This window comes from Rhyacophila brunnea, unplaced genomic scaffold (genome assembly GCF_057557595.1).
Source record: "Rhyacophila brunnea isolate RB1 unplaced genomic scaffold, BYU_Rbru_1.0 scaffold_2, whole genome shotgun sequence".
Taxonomy (NCBI): Eukaryota; Metazoa; Arthropoda; class Insecta; order Trichoptera; family Rhyacophilidae; genus Rhyacophila; species Rhyacophila brunnea.
In genome coordinates this window covers 49,955,314-49,978,054 of record NW_028232859.1, presented here as the reverse complement: position 1 = coordinate 49,978,054, position 22,741 = coordinate 49,955,314, and the positions used below count along the sequence as shown (strand labels likewise).

General features: G+C 33.8%; 1 protein-coding gene and 1 long non-coding RNA gene across 5 annotated transcripts in view; one reads left to right on the top strand and one right to left on the bottom strand.

Annotated features, from left to right (window-relative positions):
• Window positions 1-22,741, top strand: part of Mef2 (myocyte enhancer factor 2) — a 321,089-nt gene that overhangs the window by 126,073 nt on the left and 172,275 nt on the right. The gene's annotated exons all lie outside the window — the stretch shown is intronic.
• Window positions 5,280-22,741, bottom strand: part of LOC147072470 (uncharacterized) — an 89,984-nt gene continuing 72,522 nt past the window's right edge. Inside the window, exon 3 of the long non-coding RNA XR_015070655.1 lies at window positions 5,280-6,167. This is a non-coding gene — a long non-coding RNA (uncharacterized LOC147072470). The remainder of the gene's footprint in view (window positions 6,168-22,741) is intronic.

Genomic DNA, 22,741 nt, shown 5'->3' with positions numbered 1-22,741 from the left:
CGTGCCACGGCCATCAGCTGTTCTGCAGATGGATAATTTTGTTGAAATTTATAAAAAAATGTGTACGAATACTCTCGGTTTAATATTGTTTTAAGGCTATACCTCAGCTGAAGCATGGCCTAAAAAGATCGTAACTATGCAACATAAAAATTCAACATGCGTAGTTTTAGTGTTATGTTTATTGTTATATTATTATTAATAATAATATATTCATTGACATGTTTGCTTTTTCGAGTACAGGCATAACGTTTTTTAATCATCTTTACACGATATAAAAATATATTCTTACGACGCCATCACAAAAAAAATCGACGAGCTCCCACCTCGAATGCCGCTCGGCGATTAGCGCGAGGCGAAATTTCGTCCCACCTATTGTTAAAAATTATTTGCCGTTTCACTTAATTGTATGCTCTTAATCAAGATAATAGAAAAAAAGTAATTTTGTTGGCATTTTTATAGTAAGTACTCAATCCACATATTTTTTGAATGTCCTATTGAATTGAGCGAAACCGGTCCTGATCATTATTAAATTATGTGGAATAAGTACGACGGCAGCATGACAAGTCAGGTAAAATTCTGAGAAATGAAGTTACAATCGAAAATCTCACATGACAATCAATCAAGTATCATCTTTTCTACTAGGCTATTAGATTTTTTGCCGAATCTTCTTTCCTCGTTTCATTTTTACTAGACTTACTCATACAGCATAGGTACTGCTATTGTAGGTAATTAATAAACGATATATTGTGTTTTATTTTAATCAATACAATGTCTTTTCATAAAGAATGGCCAGTTAATTAAACAAATTATTACAAATAAATGCCGATATATTTAATTTAATTTTCCTTATATTTATTTCAATGAAAGGTTTATTGTCCGATAAAAATGGGCATATTGTTTTGGTTGGAAAAACATTCTTACGGAAAAATAAATCAACGTTAACATCAACCATTTACGCTTGAAGCAAATTTATATTTTAATAAACCATTTCTTTTATGCAATGATTAATACACAAGATTTTGTGAATGTAACATTCCATATTATATTGAACATACATAACTTGAAAACACCTCGAAAAATATGAAACTCGCCGGGATTTGAAACCGTATGTATAATTGGTGTCGCGCCAATTTGTGCATTAACCAATTATGTTACGAGCCTCCTATCTAATTACGACAAAGGTCATACATGAAATGCTGATCAAATTGCGTTATTATTGACTATCAGTTTTTGTGTATTAAATTCCGTCGATTTTTTCTGGTGGGTATAATACCTATATCTGAGGTGTTTTCAAGTTATGTATGTTCAATTTCATATTTAACACGATATTGCGGACTAATCGGTTTTTAAAAATATACTCCTTATAATATATTGTAAAGTAGGATTATTTACGTGTCATATGAAGTGCAATACAATAATAGTTGGTTGCTATCGGTAAAAGATTGAAACAGAAAAGGTGCAAAAGCTGTGGCACTAAAACCAATAATTCCAACGCCACCTGTTCGCAAATGCGGCCTGTTTTTCGGTCCATGGTAAACAAACATCCATGAAACGGCCGCCAATTATTAAAATAATTGAAACGGTGTTGTATTCGACGTCGCGGTTTGTATTGTTTTGTGCAAACGCGCACGTGTCACACCTTGTCGAAATTTCGCCCAGCGGCCCGTGCACGTGCCTGGCCCACCTGGACCCCGGCTTCGATACTAGTTGTTCTTGTTGCAATGATTGTTATAAAGGTGTGGAAAATGTGTTTTGTTTTTTATTATCGCAATATTGCAGCTGTTATATAACTTCTTTACATGTTTAATCAAATCGCTACACGCTATAATCAAATTTTCGGTAATTATGTATATTCTTATCGATTTATCGATCTCCATCAAGTACCCTCAGTTGATGTTAATACATACTTTGTAAGTATTATTATCAACTGATTAAGATATTTAGAATCGTTTTTTTAATTTTAAACAGGCGATGTAAACATGATGGTGATCTGTTTTGAGGATACTCCACATATCGTGAACCTACTATTTATTATGTACAATTTTATTAATTGTTTATCTAAATATTCTATAAAATTAACATGAACTTACGCTTCTAACACGTTCTTCTTCTACTTTGTGTCCCTTACTGACAATCGTTACTACAGCAGGCATTCCCTCTTCCACATGGACCCTTCATATTTTCGCTGATGACAAGCCTTTCCATATTATTTTCACCTCTGGCTAAGTGGCAAAAGAACTTCAGAACTTTTTAGATACATACGTATATTCTGCGCGTTGAATATTAGTTAAATATACTAAAATCTATCATTTTTAACAAATTTGTTTTGGAACGAGATGGGGTTAAAATGTGACGTAATTTAAATTGGTGGTAAAAAATTGTGATGGTCCGGTTTGTTGGGCGTGGTCTTTAGCTATCGCTGTTATATCAGTCTTCAATTATTAAACAAAAATTAAAGAGGGTATATACGAGATGAGGAACTACGAAGTGACGTGGCAGGGCCGGGGGGGGGGGGGGGGGGGGGTGCGGCTAGTTTCGGATTTCCCCCATATAAAGGTGTTGTCTCGGATCGCCTTCGCCGTGGGTTAGGTTACAAGACACGCCGTCCACGCGAGAGCTTTTAAATGTTGTCAGACTCACTGCGTAAATTCATAGTCTGATGTTTAAAAGCTTGCTTTTTGTTTGACAAAATTTGTGACCTTTACAATCTTAATAAAAATAAAGTAGCTACCAGCATTTATGTTTCACAACTATTTTGGTTTCATGTATCTCATCTCCCACATACTATAGTTTCTTCTTACCATATATACCTAATGCCTATAGGAATAAGACATCACGTATAAAATATAATACGAAGGATAGGTTTAAAAACCGATGTATCGGAAAATAACTAACGACTGAGAAAATTGAAGGAGCAGCTACGAAAGGATTTAATCCAGCAGTGGATCGGTCCGGGTTGATTGTCCTTTATGTTATATTTATTAATCTTTATTTGTTGGGTGCCAGTAAAGTTGGCCAGTATGTATTACCCATGACACAATACGTAGTATATCCATGCAGCTTTGAACAGTGGTCAGTAAATTTTTCAGCCACATGAACTAATTTAAATGAAAGTCGGGTCTCGTGATTGACTGTCTTTAATTGTAATCCTAACGAATTTAGGCTCGCATAGTCTAACTAATGTGTAATACACTGACTTCTCATGCGGGTGTCCCAGGTTTGATTTCCGGTTAGGTCAATTTCTGTATCTACTCGTACTTTCTGTATTTGCTATTGAGTATTACGTTATTGTCGTTAAACCTCATGGCGTGTTCTCTTTTTATGGAGAGAAAAAAAACACTACAGGGTTACAGCAATGTTTATTTTTTAAGAAAAATAACAGTGCCTTGAAACATTGTATATTTCTGTGTATAAAAATATAATATTGTTCTAAGATTTTTTTTTAAATTTTCGATAGCAAACCTTTAAATCGCTACAAAACTTATCAATATACCATTGGTCCATGTTGGCATTCAGATTGATCTGATAATACTTTTTAAAGTTACTAAAGTTATTGCCGAATATTTTTTTGAAAAATTTAGAGTTGCAAATCCCATGTCCACACAATTTTTATGCAAATGTTAAAAAGACAACTTAAATGGTTTTTGACTCACAGAACTTCAGTAGAATTATAATATATTTTTTCTAATTTTTATTTCTGTAAGGTCCTACGTAGGTAATACGTGAACGACAGTTTTGACAACTTGTTTAGAATAACATTAGTAGTATAACAAATCATTAATATATAATATACATTTATTGTATTCGTCAAATATAAGCCAGAAATTTCCACGATGAGACATAATATTATTGTTATTCCACAACCTTAAGTATGGTACGCTGTTATTTCGGACTATGAATTCAGAATTAAATAAAATAAACGTAATAAATGTTGCACAAGTAATTTGATTTTATTATGCCATCATCATCAGTTGGACTTAAACCAGTGTTGAATAAAAGCCTTCTCTATCTGTATACATTCCTATCGGTAGCCAGTTCTTAGCTGCTATGCACGACCGTCGAACTTGTCGATCAGCGGGATAGGTGTTGTTTAGATTTTATATAGCGTCACCGTTTTAGCAAAACCATCTATGTGCACTTTCTCAAATTGTGCAGGAGAAGGATAAAACTGAATAAAAAAATAATGTTACATTTAAACATTAAAATTATGAAGAATGCTTTATTATAATCAGAAAATGGTCTAAGATTATTATTTTGTTTACAAAAATCTTTTATGTTTAATACAAAAATAATAAAAATACAGTTTGTGATGTCACATAAGTTGTTTTGACCGTTTTGTAAATACACATAGTTTAATTTATTCATCAAAATGTGAATAATAATAAATTCATGAAAAACTGTTACATAAATAATAGTTGAAATATACATAGTGCATTAGTGATAAATTGCAATATCATTTTATTAATTGTTAATGCAATAGTGAGATGATATTATATTTATAAGTTCGTTTACTTTCTATTAGCAGGTTTAAATGTTAGGTTATCGTAGAAATAGTGGTGATCTTTCTCTATTACACTTTTTAATTCCTGAAGATGTATGTATTTCGACTGCGATATTGGCAATGATTCATTATATATATTACAAAGGCAGTCAAACGGTTGCACTGATAAAGTTGAGTTTGTAAAAGATTGTTCCATCTGGTAGATACTGTAACATTTTAATATCATATACAACAGGATCTCCGATTCGTTTTCCTGGTCTGATTGAACTTAATCCAGATTTAATCTTATCCATAATTCTTAAAAATTTAAAATCAATGACATTAATTTTATAAGGTTGTTTTGGTCTTGCTAGCCGCATACGTGCTATATAATCAGATGGTGAATATATTGGAGGCTTAATATACTTTTCTTAGGTGGCATGTGCACTATCGGCCTCTATCATGGTGTGGCCTTTTTCCAGAAAAAGCTGTTGAATCTCGATGTTTTTTCTCTCTAAAGATATAACTTAGAGCAGTAGCGAATAATTTATTTCGGTTTTGATATCCACACCCATCCGATATTAGAATTATTTCATTGTATTGTCCTGCTTTCGATGAGATGAGACAAATTCATTAGAAGATACATTATGAAGAATGTATATGGTGAAATTGTGTAGTTGCAGCTTTTGTTTATAATACATTTGTGCCTGTGTTTTGGACATAGCAGCACACTTTGGAGATCCATTGTGATTACTAACCGTCCAGTAATACTTCTGGTACTCTCCTTCATTTCATTTTTGGTCTTCTAGCATCTTTTTTTTTTTTAATAATGTGGCTATTGTATTTCATTTCTGAAACATTCTTCATTTTATAACTACAGCAGATGGCAGTGATGGCACACTGATCTTTACGTGGTTGGTGGATACTGATTTTTTGGTGGTAAATATACTGGAGTATATTCTGCTGCTTTATGACCATTTTCCAGAGACCATTTTTTATATTCATCATGCATTTGTATTTTGGATCGGAAACACGATTCCACATACACCCTGGAGGTATTTTCTCTGCAATGATGGTTGGGAACTTTGGAATTAGATCCAACCATAATGTAACATTTTTCCACAAATCTCTCCGTTTTGATTTTTGGTTGCACTACCAATTATTTATCTTCAGTCAGATTCTTATTACCTGTCATTGTTGCTTTCAATTGGCCACTGTCATCGAGACGTTTGTAGTTGTTTATCCAACTTTTAAATTAATTCTCGCCTATACCCTATTGACCATGTAGGCATCTTCCAGAAATTATTGAATATTTCCTGTCTCTCTTTTTGAGAAAGCATCTTTCAAACCGTCGTGCAAGACCATAATGCATAGCATATAACATAGAAACAAACAATGTGTAGCCAAACTGTAAAAAAACATTACACTCTCGATATCAAAATACCATCTATATGTTACTATAATATACACATAGTTGTTTTTGTGAACCGTGGTTTTTGAACCTTACACATAGCTGTTTTTTATTTTTTGAAATAACTTCGGAGCGAGTTTACCCAACACATAGATCATTTTACTGGCCTATAGAGAAAAAAATAAGGAATGACTTGGTATTTAAAAGTCATTTTTGATAAAAGTGACACATAGATGGTTTTGCTAAAACGGTGACGATAGTATATTGGGTAATAAACTGACCAACTCGCCATAAAAAAACGACTGCAATTATGTCGTTTCGTATCATCAGTAGGGTCCGATCCACTGCTGGATAGGCTGGAAGGCCTCACCTAGCTCTCTCACAATATTCTCGGTCCTCAGTTATTTTCTGCGACATATATCCATCGAAATTTATGAGTTCATTTATCCAGTGGGTTTTAGGGCGTCCCTGTGCTTAGTGTCCCTTGTGTACCACTGTATGAGGGCATTTGTCCAGCGGTTATCCATTCGCCAGCCAACATGTTCATCCCACTGCAATTTCATCTGGTTAGCGACCACTATTACATCGCGTACCTACTCTTGTTTGCATCCTTATCCATTAGTTTTATTTGTTTACCTTTAAGCCTCAATTACATTGAGCTTTTTTACGAGCTGTGTGTTGGCGAATTTATAATCTGCCTGTAAAGTCGCCCAGTGTAATCATCGAACAAGCTAACATGTTCGATGATTACACTGGGCAACTTTACAGGCAGATTATTACAATGTAATTGAGGCTTTACATGCTACGTTGCGCCACTCGCGTTGTCGTTTCATATAGTAAATGTTAAATAATTTAGTGAAAATAAATATTTTTTTATCAAAAAAATATCTTCTGGTCAATATGGCAACACCGTGGATATTGCGTCGCGTCCGCGCTCTCCATTTATGGCGCGATCTGTAGTTCCTTCCCCTCTGTCGCCCTCCCGCTTCCCTGCCCGCCGCTCCCCACCCTTCTCGCGGAGAGCAACAGCTGCTGCTGATGCCGTCCCGACGCCGGCGACGCGGAATCAAAACAAAACGCCCGCCCGAACCAAAACTTACTTCTCTTCCAAATTGTTTCAAAGTTTCATTTTAATTTCGATTACCTCCTGGTTATGATACGGCAGAATAAGGAATTTTCTTGTTGAAGATTCATTGCAAATTTTATTATTTCAATCATACTTATATTCTTTTGAAAATCGTCGTTATTTTTGCTGCCATTTTGCTGAGTAAAACTCAGATAATAAATAACACATTTAGTTGATAAAACACAATTTACTGAAACTGTTTAAAATTTAAAATTGTTGCACTAATGATAACATGCACCCTAACCTCCTACATTTAATCCAAATTTTCTAGTCGCGCCACTGATGCGTGTGTATATCCTGGGTCCATACCTATTGGGTTGATTTACTATTCTAATGGCTAACAATGTTTACTCATAAACAAATTCTGCACAGGTAACCTTGTTTATGTATTGTGGTCAATCTTGGAGCGGTGATGATAATTTATCTTTATAATTACTTACTTCAAAATTTGTAATGTAAGCAGGTAAGTACATAACAATTTACAGTTTTGATTAATTTCGTCAATTGATACATTTCATTGAATAGTATTCCAGCGATATTTAAAAACATCTTAGCCTCCTTTATTCATCTGTGATAACAACTCATTATATTTTTATACGAGTTTTTGTAATGCCAAGTGTGTCAAATATTTAATTAGATAAGAAGACAAAAACGTTTTTTATTCCTGTCTTCAATAAGGGCGATTTTTCTTGAGAACTTTTTGATCTACAACTACAGTGATGACACCTTTAATATAGTTCTCTAAAATAGAAAATATAGTTTTTACTCAATCCGTTTTTTTTGATAAAGAATATTTTTCTTGTATAAATTGTAACATCTAGTCGTTTGTTGGTCCAACATCTTGTTACGAAGAAGTATTATATTTTCTACCTACATATTATTTTATTATTGACCCATTTTAAATGTTTGTAACATTTCTTGGTGCAGGGGTTATCAACATTTTTCGGATGACAGCTTCCTTGGCGCACCTGAATATATATATCCACGGCGACGTAAACCGTTGTCTACTCGTTTTCTTGATCTTTTCTCACGGAATATCACGAATGATTTTTGTTTCAATTGTTTTTTATTTATGTGTATATAAAAAAGAAATATAATATATATATATTATACAATATAAATACCTATATATTATTTTTTAACTTCTATTTGTATGCTACCAGTGCTCACGCCTGTATCTGAAAGGTAGTCCTTTAGTGTAAGAGACATAAAAATACGAATACCGAACGATGCATGCAAAAGAAACCAATGGGTAAGGAGAGAGAGAAGTGTACGCGATGTGATAGCATTACTAAGCAGATGAAATCGTAATGGGCTGGACAATTCGTCATACAGTCGTAACCAAGATTCACTAAACGACTACAAGAACGCATTTAAACCTGCTCGATAGACGACCTCACAAAGTTCGGTAAATGTACGTGGCAGCGAAGAACTAAGGATCAAGAAGAGTAGAAGTTAGGGGAGGCTTTTATCCAGCAGTGGATCGACCACGGCTTATTGTGATATATAGTGTAGTGTAATTGTAGTAAACTACAGTAAAACAATCAATTACGTAGGCTTTGAAAAAATCACATAAATAAATCAGGAATTGAACATGCATCCCCCCTGATTAACATCCAGTGACCAGGGCCACCGCTGATAACACTGACTCGTGTCAAAAAACTTGCATAAACAATTAGCAAATTCCGCGGCGTTCTGTGGTGACGCGGTGCACACTGTGGTAACCTCTGCCTTTGTGTAAAATGATAATTAATTTCTTATCTTTCATAAAATAAGTTACATATTCCTGTGCCACCAACTATGGTATACTGTTGATAATTTATTTATCCATTGAGGTAATTTTGGTCAAATTAATATGATTCCCATACAAACTGAGCTGATATGAAGGAGTCAAACATATTCCGCTGATAGTAGGACGTTGGAGTAGATATTCGACGCATGTAGTAATTATAGCGGTGACATGCGTAACGCCGTAAGGGATCCATTCATCGTATCTGAATACTGGTGAAATCAATCGAGACTTTTCATTTTGAATTATTCGATATTAATTATCTTATCTCTGCAGGTGTGGGTAAAGGAAAATATTATGCCATAATGGTTAATAGTAAGTAAAACTAACGCAGACAAGATCACTTGTGGCTTGTAGCTACACGCCGCGGATTGCAATTTTTATTCCAACATTTCTAGACTTATGTGCCAGTAAAGGAAAATATTATGCCATAATGGTTAATAGTAAGTAAAACTAACGCAGACAAGATCACTTGTGGCTTGTAGCTACACGCCGCGGATTGCAATTTTTATTCCAACCTTTCTAGACTTATGTGCCACATTCCACTTATAGTTTTAATAACAGGCTATAACTGTTGAAGAGAAGATTCCTATCTTGTGCATAAAAATAATCAATTTTTATTATTTAAATCGTCACTTTCTTTTAAAAATACCTACATGTTATATTTACCATGTATACAAAGATACCGTAAGACAGCGGTTTCCAACCTGGGAGGCGCGCCTCCCAGGGGAGGCGCCAAAATTTTTGAATAAATTATTTTTTATACCATAATATCTACAAATAAATAAAAGTTCATATCTTAACGTAACAGTGAAAATTCAGTGCATGAATGTTTATTTTAATATATAATACATATATTTAAATCATATTAAAAAAATATTTGGAGCGGAGAAATTTAAAAATGGCGCTTTTGCAAACGCTCTGTTTCGGTAATGCACAAAACGACCGCTGGTTGCATGAAAACAATAACCTCAAATTTAAATGTCACTCGTAGCTTAAGTGTCAACTGAAGCGTATAGGCAGGGTGTGATATTTTTTTTTCAAATTGTTTTTGACGTGATTTCTTTAATATAATATAACAATAATACGTGTCTCCACTTTTAAATGATTTCTACGCCAGATATATTGAAGCAAACAAAAATCTATTTCCTGAGTTCTTGGTTAGTTTGCTAATGCATTTTTCATATAATTTTATTAATAGTAAAAAAAGTCGCCTGCGGCGCTGCTTTGTTTCAGGACTATTAAATATTTTTAATATATGGGTGAAAGATCCTGGCCTGTGGGCCCTATTCACTATGTGGAGCTCATGATAGAATCCAATTTTTGTCAATGAACGATGATGAATTTGGTTGACTTCTTTTAAAATTGATTGTGGTAATAAACAAGCTCATTCGTCGCATGAAAAAAAAATTAATTAAAAAATGAATTTGATATAAGTAAGTAGTAAAAACTTGTGTGTTAAAAAAGTGTCTGTATTATTTAATGAAATAAAGGGGGGGAGGCGCCAAGATTAGATTTTTTTTTAAAGGGAGGCGTAGTAACATAAAGGTTGGAGACCACTGCCGTAAGACGAAGCGAACTAAATTTCTGTCAAATACATATTTATCAATCCTATTTCCTATTTAGATTGTAATATGTACTACATTTTTTTTTATTTATTTCTGAGATATATATTATAATTAACTTTCTTTTTAAAATTGTATCTTATTTATTGGATACAACAAATGTGTACAGAATTCACATTAAAACAAGATATATAATTAATTTACGTTTCTCTTTTGAATAATATAATAAAAGACTAGGTTCCTAGATACCTGTTATCTTTAAAAAGTGTGTTATTAGTTTCTTTTTTAATCATAATACAGTACTACACTAATTCCCTGTGAACGGCATATTTATTGCAGAAATAAAACTTTTCATGCTTTTCAAAAAGGTGTAGATTTTTCCAACTTTGGTTTTCCCAAAATGAATAATTTTCTTTTCAACATACAAAATTATTGAGGAAAAAAGACTTTTCAAGTTTCATTAGGCCTCACAGAAATGTCTGAATGCAGGCTTGTTGGAAAATTTGCGAGATTGGCTAATTTAATTCGATTTTTTTTAAACGGTACATGTTCAAACACGCCCGTTAACATAATTTTACTCCCTACTTCAATTATAGTTTGTCAATTTATGGCTACGGCCGTATGTTGTAGCTTAACCACTGGAGAATGCCAAAAGAAATGGCGTATTTCAAAAAATCACTACCTTATTCTTAGGTCAATAATTATTATAAAGCAATCATTATTCATAGGATGTTTATCACGCTTGAATGGTCAAAGACATAGCTTATAATGAGTATCTTTAGAATTATCTTCAAATGTGTTAATCTTGCCCATTTTTTGAATAATAAAATGCCCAATTCTTGTCAAATTTGGGATCACAGAGATTATAAATATAATTTTTTATCGTAAATATTTCACTATAATAATGTCGATATAAATTATACTGATGGTTTCATAAATGCGTTTAAAAATTATTTAATGTAAAAAATCTTAACACCACTGCACATATATCTACTGAAATATGACTATATTCTAAAACATTAGAGCGAGAGGTTTAAAAGAATACTATTTTATGTAATAAAAATACTTTATGCAGTCATCAAATGTTTAAAATAAATATAAAGGATAATAAGGCTTCAAAATTATATAAATAGATTATCTACAACATTTAAGGTGTGTCCAGGATCATGCTTTGAAAATAGAACAAAAGCTCCATTTTGACCTACGCTGAGGATGTCCCCCCTTAACATTATTCTAGCTAGGCTATAATTATTATTTAAAATAATAATGGAAATTTGTGCTTGTCTAATTGGGAACAATTAAAAAATGTTCAATTGTATGAAAAAATATTGTAGATGTATTATTTTATTTCTAATGCTTTTGTGGTTTTAAAGTTATCTAATATTTTATTTAATATTAACACAAAATAATACAGTTAGGTACCATTAACTTTTGACTTACCTAGTTTCATCATTTTGTAGAACAGAAAATGTAGAGTCATATTCGATAGCTATCTCAAAAACAGTGAAAATCAAGTTATCTAGTTGTAGTATTGAGGCGACGAAATTGTGTGCTGAATACTTATGATATTATTTATGTTGTACAGTTTATTTAGTGTAGATAATATAGTGGTATTTATAAAAAAACTGATCTTTAAATAAGATATTTTCACAAAAAACACGAAATTTTATCATTTGTAATCATACTCCGTTTCTATCTTATATATTTTGAATTACCTGAATAAGATTGTCACATTAAAAAAACATTTTTCACGACTGACAGGCGTCCGTCAAAGCTGCTGTGAAATTCGAAAAGAAAATAATTTTAAGTCACTGAACGTAACAGCGACCAACATTTTCTAAACTAAAGGATAACGTTTCCGAAAAATGCCTTCCTTTTCCCGGGAAATTTCTTCTACACCCACGCAATATTTGAACTGAAGGTTTTTGCAGGTATATACTTTATCATGCTAGCATTAGTAGGTATTAAAAACTCATTTTCTAAAGTAACATTAATACCAGTTGTCAATTAAAGATTTCAATTATTAATACTTTGAAAGCCAAATATTTTCATACATAAAATATGTTTAATGTAGTATGTATCGTCATCATTAGCCGGTGTCGATTTACTGAGGGATGAAAGTATCACTTACCTCTTTTCATACTTATAGGTCCTTAGTTTTTCGCTGCCTTGTAAATCCATCGAACTTGGTGAGCTTTTTCGATAGCACGTTATAGCATGATACGAGGGTGGGTCAATAAGTCCTCAGAAAAGCCGACAGGTGGCGCGAATTGTACTGTAAGCAGCTTGTTTTCATGCAGCGGCACTATCGATTCAGTATGCTGCGAAGTTTCAATCAGATCGGTCGGGTTGTTGTGTGTTTCTCGTACATTTAAAAAAAAAATTTGCTTGTGGAAAATGGAAAAATGGAAAATGGAGAAAATTGAGTTTAGAGCTGTTATTAAACATTTTAATATAAAAGGGTTAACAGCAAAAGAAATAAAAAATGAGTTGGATTTAGTTCACGGCATATCTGCTCCTTCACTTGCAACTATTTATAACTGGTTAAATGAATTTAAACGTGGTCGTACATCAACAAAGGATGAACCACGCTCAGGACGTCCTGTAGAGGTGACTACACCAGAAATGATCAATAAAATCCACGATCCCAGATTTAGCCCCCAGTGACTTTTTCCTTTTCCCAAACTTAAAAAAATGGCTAAGTGGAAAACGTTTTTTTTCAAATGAAGAAGTCATCGATCGGACAAATGCTTATTTTGAGGACCTTCCGAAAACTTATTTTTCTGACGGTTTAAAAAAAATTGAGAAACGTCTAACCAAGTGTATTGAGCTCCAAGGAGATTATGTTGAGAAATTAAAAAAAAATACAAAAATAAAAACTGTTTTAATGCTTTTTTCTAAGGAATTATTGACCCACCCTCGTAGCATGTTCCCATAATCACATGCATACGCGAGCACTGTTAGCACAAATTAGTCTAAGAGGTCATCCATAGACTGAAACTGTATGCGGTTTAGAAGAGTGTGCAATACTAAAATTATGATTTCTGCTCATGGAAATATATTTTTACAAAGTATATTATAAGCATCTGATCGTATTCGTTTTTACCTTACACTTACAAACTTAGTAAAAATATATTTTCATGAATAGAAATCATAAGTTTAGTATGGCACACGGTTCTAAACCGCATACGGTTTCGGTCTATGGATGGCCTCTAAGACTTTTCGCTTTAGGCACAGTGGGAGGTTACTTCTGAAGATATTATTCGGTTATGGCAAGTAGGTAGGTATATGGAGAATAATTGTTATTTATCTTATAAAGATCTAAACAGTAATAATCTTGTTTTGAATAATTGACATTCTACTTGTAAGTAGCAGTTTTTTGCACCCCCAACATCTCTATCTATATAATAATATATTATCATCCAATATAATAAAATACAAGGTTTTCTGAGGGTAATTGTTCATTTAAAGCTTCTTAATCGGTTTTTAGTTATTTGCTCTGGTAAACCGACTTAACCAGTGGCTGTTATATATATTAGAAAACTTTATTCAGTGGTTTCTTACAAGCAGGAATAGGTACATCACTACAAAATTTTATCCTTCAGATTTTCGGACCAATAGTATTTGTTTCTAATTTACAGCCGTGATAATTGGTATATCTTTTCATTGTTATCAATTATATTGTAATAATTTATTTATCAGGTTTTGGGAATGTATTTGTGAGGTTTATATATTTTTTAATTTTCTTTGTAAGAATCCGATTTTTTTAAACGGAGTGAAAAGTCTGTGGAAGATGGACCTTGCGTTCAGTAGCCGCATATGCAAGTGTGTGTGATCGTCCATATAGTAATGTTATGTTTGCGTGTATGGGCACATATGCGCCTTGTTTTTTAATGTCTGTTCTGCGTAGGGTTGTCACGTTTAATACAATCAATCTTGCCTTAAGGCCGGACGGTCTTACATACATGTCACATATGATATATACGTGTCTAAGGTTGAGCTGGGGCAAGATTCCAACAAAAATCTCACATTTCCTTTTGATATCAGTACTAAATTGCTGATACGATACTTGTATACCTGTGGTAGACTATTAAATAATGCATATTAACAATATCAAATAATTTAACAATCAGCTTGAAATTTAGAATTTAGTATAAAAGTAGACGGAAGCTCACATAGTGAACTTTGATAGACCCTATCTTAAAAACTTATAAAACAACGTCCACCTAAATTCACCCTCACGTAAGTGGAATATATAAATAAAAATTAAATAAGAAAAGAAATAAAAAAAATTAAAATAAAAGTACAAGGAAGCACACAGAGTGAAATCACATCTTAAAAACTTATGAGATAACGTCCACCTAAATTCACCCTCACGTAAGTGGAATATATCAATATATCCGAAGCGATTTCATTAAACATTAAACAATTGGCATTACTAATGGCAGGTTAGTTCTGCACCGTGGGAGAACAAACAACGGATGCCCTCGATTCCTAAGGTAATTATCAGAGACACACAAGCCAACACCACCAAGAATATCAGAGTTCACATTTACGCCGCGTATAAGTCTGACAAAATATGTAGCTAAATAAAGATCCCTTCTAAATTTTAAACTACAGTATGTAAGCATCCCTAAGAGGAAATCAGTCGGATAGAGCCACGGATAATATCCATACAACCGAAAGTAAAGGAGTCTCGAAAATTTCTTTTGGACTTTCTCCACCATAAGGCCGTACTTCAACTGATGCGAGGCCCAAACGATAGACCCACTCTCAAGCCTGCTTCTAACTTATGAGTTATAGAGAATTTTTAGTACCGTAACATCCGAAAAGACCCGGGAAGTACGCAAGACAAAGCCCAACATCTTTAGCGCCTTTTTACAAATGGTATCTATATGACCACTAAACGTCAGTTTACTGTCTTAGATGTCTAACTTAGATGTGATGTTATTTCTTAAAATAGGGATTTAACACTCGGTCTTACTTGTCACTATCCGTGGCTATACATTTCTTCGTAATCGTTGTATTACTGAGTTCTTGTTTGTTTGTTTGTTTGTTTTAAATGTCATTGTGAACGTATTGAATATATGTATATAAGTATTAAATATTACATATTTAAAGATTTTTGTTTTTACGAGAAATGGATGTTAGCCACTTACTCAACCTATTAGGTCCCGTACTCTGGATCCAAACACACATTGAAGAATAACTTCGAACCCGGGACCCACAACATTATAAGCCACTCGGCCATCGTGGGCATTGACTATGTATCCCGAGTTCGTAACCAGATCTGGGAAATCCACAAGTTATTTTTCTATGTGTATTTGGATCCAGAGTACGGACCTAATAGGTTGAGGAAGTGCATGAAGATGCCGAAAGGCGAAACCCGGGTTGTAAAAAAGAACACAATGGAATAGTACAAAACTTATATCCATTCGAATATTGGTAATTTGTTATATTCATAATGTGGAATACAATCCGCAAAATAGTAAGGGTAGAAAATAGAAAGGAATTATCCAACGTTGTATTAAAATTTCTGATTAATGAAAACGAATATTGCAATATATTTCGAAATGTTTTTTGAGTTCCCGTTGACTGTAATGTCTTAAACTAATATAACGTTTTGTTGTCCACACCCGTGATAGTGTATTTTTATTGTCCATTTCCACTTAAACCAAGCAATCCTGAGGCGCTGATATTTTATGATTTTGGGTTTATTACCGAAAACTTCAAGAATCGATGCAGAAGAGGGAGATCGTCTGACCGCGTAAAAGACTGCTATGGGTTTCTCAATAAGTACCTTTAATTTTCAATTTTAATTTTAATTCAATTTTTTTTAACATATTGTGCACAAATTATAAGTTTAAGACGTTCACAACATGATATGAAACATTATTATAGAGAAGAGAGAAAAAGAAAAGTAGGTACTTAATAAAAGGGATAAAAATGAAAATATAAAAAGAAAACATAATATAAACGTATAAAAGCAGTGAAAATACAATTATACATCTATAGAAGTTCAAAGAAGTACACTTAGTTTGCTAATGAGACCCTATTTTAAGGCTTTATAAAATAGCGTCCACCTAAACTCACCTCTCGCAAATATCAAATCAAATCAAATCAAATTTATTTATTTTACATATAATGAACATAACAAATTATAAATTCAAAGCGTCCACGACATGACATAAAATAAGTTTTAAAAATAAAAATACAGAGAATAAGTAATAAAATAAGAAAATAAATAAAATAAGTAACACAATAAAAGTACATGGAAGCACACAGAGTGAACTTTGATAGACCCTATCTTAAAAACTTATAAAGCAACGTCCACCTAAATTCACCCTCACGTAAGTGGAATATATCAATATCCGAAGCGATTCGGTTGAACATCGTTATCGCCCTCCCAATTGGCATTACCAGTGGCAGGTATTTCTGCCCTGAATGGCAGAGTTCTCATTGATACCTCGTATAAGTAAAAAAATACGTAGCTGGAAAAGATCTAAATTGCAGACTGCAGTATGTAAGCATAGCTAAGAGAAAGTCAGTTGGATAAAGCCACGTATAGTATCCATACAACCTCAAGTCAGACATGTTTGAGATATTTAAATCGCGAATCTCATCAATGAGGAGGACCGTTCTTGATGTGGCGTGGTCATCGACAGCCCTGATTGTATGTCCTGACGCATGTCAAAGCCACGCGCCGCCGCTGTTGCTGGCACTCCGCCAGATGCTACCGCCGCCGTTTTGGCACGCGCCCAACAGATCGACGCTCGCTAAGGCGTCGCGGCGCTCAGGCAACAGCGCCCGGGAGGCATACTACACAATCCAGCTGTGTTTAAAAATCCACATGGGCACGTTTGAATCGCGGCCGCATTCCTTTTGTTTCAAAGAATAATAAAATTAAGGTGCTGAGGACTGAATGAATGCACCCGGTGACCAATTACAGTAAATCGTTTTTAAGTTAAATGTACGATTGTAAATAATTTACTATTACTATTCACATTTCTTTGTGTTTAGTATGGTTTATGGTATACGAAGGAGGACAAGTCAACACAAATATTCAAACTAGATACAGTTACTATAAAAACAATACCATTTTATATGCATAAGTTCATTAAGTTTACTCTTATGTTAGGAGTAAAATGCTCCAAACTCGTTTTTATTTACATGATATTTGAATTCATTTAATCCACAGCACCTCAATACACAATGAAAATTTAATAAAAGCTCTCAATCCGTTGAATTTTTATAAATGATTAGTGCTGTTGATTGTGAGGAAGTTTGAAGAAATTTTGATCTAGTCGTGGTAAAAAAATAACCTGACCATTTGTTAGATATGGGGTTTGAACGCGCATACAACTTTTTCATAAGCGGACACTTTACCACTCGTCGTATTATCTGTTTAAGTAATTCGAAACATTTGGCGCTAAAGCCCTATAAAGACAAATTGATTTGCATTTTCTAGACTTCGTGACCCACAAATTGATCCTGTACAAAAATGTAGAACCTAATATCTTCAGTAAAATTCTTGAAGATTTTCCTTTTGTTTCTTCTAGAACCTACGTCAAAGATGGCGAGCCACAGTTGATTGACAACAGTTGATGATGATGATCAAGAAAATCATCTTAATATTGCTGAGAGTGTGCACGCGGTTTTTACAGTGCGACGCCCATGTATTGAAAGTAGGGGGGCAAGATGATGCGCGTCTGAGTAACTGGGGTATTTTTAGAATCGTGCGCACTCGACGCGAACGACCAGCTTTCCCAGACGCATGCGGGAAACGTCAAGGGTATAACTATCGCAGCGTCGCTAATCCCCGATAAATATTTATTTCATGAATTAAAGAAGATTTTTTGTCTTCTTTTGTCGATTATTCTTGAATTATTACTAGCTATCCGTTTCCGTACATGAAACTTTTCATGATATATTTCTATTACGTGGTAAATAGCAGTAAGGCGTAATAACTTTAACCCTCTGCTGATGTGATGTTTTCAAAATTCTAGCTTGAAATGCTACCATTTATAATTATTGTTAAAAAATATTGTATTATTTTTAAATACCTTCGTAATACCTTTCATATTGCTTGCGCGAGAACGGATTAAAACACCGAGCGTGCGGGAGACTAATAACAACTCGCGGAAAGTTGAATTAAATAGAGGATTTCTCGATTGCCCGAAAACTTACCAATTAAGGGTAGATGAATCTGCATTCCTCGTTCACACATATGCTGTTTTATAATTTGTCACATATGCATTTTTTCTTTGATTGACTTCGAACGCCATTCTAATAGTTTTGTCAGTGGAGTACCATATAAAGTTGAAATTAAATTTCAGGTAGTATAATTCCAACCGCTACCAATTAGATACGAGGGTGGGTCAATAATTCCTTAGAAAAAAGCATTAAAACAGTTTTTATTTTTGTATTTTTTTTTATTTCTCAACATAATCTCCTTGGAGCTCAATACACTTGGTTAGACGTTTCTCAATTTTTTTTAAACCGTCAGAAAAATAAGTTTTCGGAAGGTCCTCAAAACAAGCATTTGTCCGATCGATGACTTCTTCATTTGAAAAAAAACGTTGTCCACTTAGCCATTTTTTTAAGTTTGGGAAAAGGAAAAAGTCACTGGGGGCTAAATCTGGCGAATACGGTGGGTGGTCGACCAATTCGAACTTCAATTTTTCAATTTTAGCCATTGATCGTAAACATGTGTGAACACGGGCATTGTCCTGATGAAAGAGGATTTTTTTCCTGTTTAAATGAGGCCGTTTTTCTTCAATTTCGTTTTTTAGCTGGTCCAATAAAGATGCATAATAATCCCCTGTTATTGTTTTTCCTTTTTCCAAATAGTCAACGAAAATAATTCCACGTGCATCCCAAAATACAGTAGCCATAACCTTACCAGCTGATTTTACGGTTTTCGCCTTCTTTGGACATGGTTCGCCTTTCGCAATCCACTGCTTTGACTGTTCTTTTGTCTCGGGAGTATAGTGGTGTATCCATGTTTCATCTACAGTCACAAAGCGACGAAAAAATTCATCCGGATTGCGTTGCATGAGCGACAACAGGGCTTTAGAGGCCACCACCCTATTGCGTTTATTGTCGACTGTGAGCAAACGCGGCACCCATCTTGCAGAAACTTTTTTCATGCCCAATTTGTCATGTAAAATAGAAATGACGCTACCTTTTGAGATCCCTGTAACCTCAATTATCTCACTCAACTTTAATCTTCGGTCACTTAACACCATATCGTGGATTTTATTGATCATTTCTGGTGTAGTCACCTCTACAGGACGTCCTGAGCGTGGTTCATCCTTTGTTGATGTACGACCACGTTTCAATTCATTTAACCAGTTATAAATAGTTGCAAGTGAAGGAACAGATATGCCGTGAACTAAATCCAACTCATTTTTTATTTCCTTTGCTGTTAACCCTTTTATATTAAAATGTTTAATAACAGCTCTAAACTCAATTTTCTCCATTTTTGTAAACAAGCAAAATTTTTTTTTAAATGTACGAAAATAAAAAACAATAACCCGACCAATCTGATTGAAACTTCGCAGCATACTGAATCGGTAGTGCCGCTGCATGAAAACAAACCGCTTACAGTACTAGTCGCGCCACCTGTCGGCTTTTCTAAGGACTTATTGACCCACCCTCGTACTTGCCAATAACCTCAGATTACTAGTAACACTTGACTATGGTATTTCTCTATGTTTTTATTGCATTATATTATTCAGATACAACTAAATAATAGTAGGCATGTCTTAAAATTACGCTAATGGCCCATTAAATGCACATAATTAATTATAACGATTTCATGTCGGTTAGTTTTAACATGACCTAGCTACATACATGGATTTGCTTTTTTATAAATAACTTTAACTATCAATAAATAACTCATCTAATACGCAGTGTAAATTAAGTGTAAAAATGTAATCAAGTGTGTAAATCAAACGTCATAATAAAAATCGGTTTGATAATAACGCAGTATGAAATTCCATAATAATTTACCATTCTAACCATTGTGACCAGTCAATAACGATTGTGGTTAGCATTTCTGCGCATCTATTCTATACACAATACTGCTATCGGCCGCTATCGGCGGTTATCGAGGGTTGTTTATCATATGTTTGTATTGAAGTATTATAATTGTTACAATAAATTAGCCGTCTAAACAGTCAAAACTGTCTATCTCGCTCTAAAATTTAGCACAGCTAAGAGAGGTGCTGTTAAAACATAGCACTTATTGTAACAATTAGAACAAACTTATTGTAAAAATTATAATACTTCGATACAAAAATATGAAAAACTACCCTCGATAGCGGCCGATAGCAGTCGTGTATAGAATAGAATAGATGTGTGATAGAATAGATGTGCTGGTTGGTATTATGAACAACGTTATATCGTAGTTTAGCATTCAAACGGTTTTAATAACAAAGAAAACATGTTAAATTAATATCAGTGTAGAGATAAATATAAAAAACCTTTTTAGGCATTAAAATATCAAAAATAAAAAATAACAGTTTAAACTAGAAAGAATGAATACGAAACATAAAATATAAATTGGAAAAAAAATATGTAGGTACCTACGAATATTCGATTTTAAGACGTGATAAACACAACACTACATAATTATTATATTTTGTCTCTTCCTTAAGTTTGCAATATGGACTTGCCATAGTCTACTTCTCGCATAAGGAATCCACTTAACTGTCAGCTTAGAATATTCTCCTGTACCTACCTCTATATAGGTTGTCAATGACTAAACAAACATTACACTGATGATAGGATTGAAAATTATTGTGACACGGTCATTTTCACCATTTTAGTTATGTTTATTTTTGATAGTGTATGTAGGTAAGTGTATTTTATTCTAATTGTCGGAAGCGGGAAATTTAATACTATTTTGTAGCGTTTAGTTATTACTTTGGATTGCTAGCCACCACAGAGTATTATGATGTATTTTATAACATTAATAACTATTACATAAGGTTTGTCTTTGTATCCTTACAGTATTTTCCTCAAAGAGTTTTCTTTGCTCTTTCAATATCTCTTCCCGTATCGAAAGAAAGCGTGGACATTCTGAAACGCATAGCACAGGGATGCCGAATCTGTGGCACGCGAGATGATTTTGCATGGCACGCGAATGTTTCATTTTGAAGAGAAAAGAAATTACTATTATATATATATTTAATTAAAAAGTTTTTGTACAATATAAGTACTTATATAATCTTTAAAATTAATGACGATATAGCCATGCGTATTTTCTTCGGTTTTTCATATTATGTTTACCAATCGATGCGCAAACGGAAACAACGAAATTCATGAATAAATTTGACAAATCGCGTTGTATAAAAAATAGCACGCAAATCCTCTTTGAGAATAATGATTACCTACGTTTAATGTGAATATACAATTGCATAGGTCGGTCCATATAGGAAGACCCGGTAACTGGAGAAGTGTGGCGAGAGACCGGAGTGAGTGGAGAGCGGTTGTGGAGGAGGCCAAATCCCACCCCGGGATGTAGCGCCGTGGAAGAAGAGAAGATAGGTCGGTCCTTACGATCGGGCAATTAAAAATAAAAATATTCAATCAACAACCCTTATGAAATTATTTATCGGCAGTCATTCAAATATAAAAAACGCCTTGTTATATTTTGCCTCGAACAGAATCTCTAAAAATGGAAAACCGTTCAGTGATGGAGAATATAATGAAAGAAGAGTGTTTAAATGCTTCCAAGATCTCTTTTTTTCCAAATTTTGGCACACGTACGTAACATGGTTCGCTAACCCTGGCATAGCATATAACGAAGTTATGTGCCTCGCTGATGGAGGATCGTAAAAAATAATGGCTGGTGTGGTGTGTTCAATTAACGATCGTTTGCCGATACGCGCCAAAAGATCGTTTAAAACTTCGCTGAATTTGAAATTCTTAACGTCATATACATTAATGCAATATTTTATAGTAAAGAGATTATTTTTGACGACGTTTCGCATTAAAAATTACGATAGATCGAAAGCATTGAGAACAATAGGCATGTGTCAATTAATAATAATTAGTATAGACTCTCAAGAAGGTCATGTGAATCTATCCACACTGGAAGCATGTAGGTATACCTATTATGCGATAGGCGAGGATATGTCTCTTGCGATGTAGACTCACTGTGAACAACAAACTTATCATGGTCCTCATAAAAGCTGCGATATAGAATATTGTAGCCGGGCCGAGTTGTTTGTGATGTTTCATTTTTGTCATTCCTCTCGACACCCGTCGAATTGAACGAATGTTTAACAACCAATTGCTATTAAACATATTTATTTGTTTATTATTCGAAACAGTATTTTTATAACATAAAAGAGATTTGACA